The sequence below is a fragment of the Myotis brandtii genome, unplaced genomic scaffold, assembly GCF_000412655.1.
Source record: "Myotis brandtii unplaced genomic scaffold, ASM41265v1 scaffold691, whole genome shotgun sequence".
In the NCBI taxonomy this organism is placed as follows: domain Eukaryota; kingdom Metazoa; phylum Chordata; class Mammalia; order Chiroptera; family Vespertilionidae; genus Myotis; species Myotis brandtii.
This window is the reverse complement of record NW_005370704.1, coordinates 1,911,326-1,912,475: the sequence shown is the minus strand read 5'-3', so window position 1 is coordinate 1,912,475 and position 1,150 is coordinate 1,911,326. Positions and strand designations below refer to the sequence as shown.

The following is a 1,150-nucleotide window of genomic DNA, read 5'->3' as shown; positions in this document are numbered from 1 at the left end:
GGAAACGTGGAGAAGGTTTCTGTGTCATCGACTCTGCACCCGCACGTGGAGCGTGTACATGTGTGAGGGTCACACGCGTGTCATGGGTAGTTCAGGGCACATGTTCCACGTCTGCTCATCGTCTGTGACCACAGCTTGGCTCACAGCCTCTGGACGACCTTGTGTTTTAATCGTTGCCCAACTTCCTCGAGCCCCAGGCAGAGTCCCGGGAGGACAGGGGAGGCCCCGCTCAGGGGTCCGAGGCCGGGACGGGAGGGATGGGCTGCACAGGCTCTGGGAGGAGTGTGGTCCCCATCCCGCCCTCCACACCCTCCCGCAGAGGGAAGGGCCTGCTCTCCACCCAGCCCCTGCTCCACACCCTGGGAACCCCCTTGTGTTCAGGGTCCCGGAAGCCACCCCTGGGAAGGGGGGCAGGGCCTCACCTTTCTCTCCCCGCGCGCCCTTCTCCCCTCGGTCTCCTGCAGAGAGAGGAGGGTCAGCACAGGCTCGAGGACAGGACAGGCTCATGCCAGACCCCGTCAGCCAGAGGGCTCGCCTGTCCCCACCCTCCTGGGGCTGAGAGAGCCCAGGGCAGGGACAGGTCATGGGGCAAGGGAGCCGGGTCTCGTTTATGTGCCGGGTCAGTGCTGGGCTGGTCTCTGGACACAGACCCCGGCCCAGGGTGAGGGAGCACCCTGTTTAGAGCAGGGTTGGCCCCTAGAAAGCCCCATGTGACACCCGGGAAGTGGCCCTCCCCTCTCCCTGCCCCTGAGTGTTTGGATGTCCGGCCCGGGCTCTCCATGCTCTTTGGTGAGTTACCTTTGGGCCCGGGGGGTCCCGCCTTCCCAGGGACTCCTGATGGGCCTGGTTCTCCTGCAAATTTAAACATGTCAGTGGCAAACTCTGGGGGACCCAGGCCCCTAGCGCCCCCGGTTTGACCCTCGGGAACCAGAGGGAGGGGACCCGGACCCCAGCCCTCCTAGTCCCCGCTGTCCAGTCAGAGGCCAGGACCTGCGACCAGGGGCCTTCCCAGGGGACCAGGCGTGAGCCCAGCTCTGCCCTCACCCGGGGAACCTGGGCGTTTCCATTGGCTGCGACTGCCGAGCCCGCTGTGGTCCCCCCTGGAGACAGGCCCCCCGGGCTCAGCTGGGACCAGGGAGGGCAGGGAGGA

The 1,150-nt window shown here is 66.3% G+C and overlaps 1 long non-coding RNA gene across 1 annotated transcript in view; it reads left to right on the top strand.

Annotated features, from left to right (window-relative positions):
- The window catches only part of LOC106724011, a 25,838-nt gene that overhangs the window by 23,055 nt on the left and 1,633 nt on the right, over positions 1-1,150 (top strand). The gene's annotated exons all lie outside the window — the stretch shown is intronic.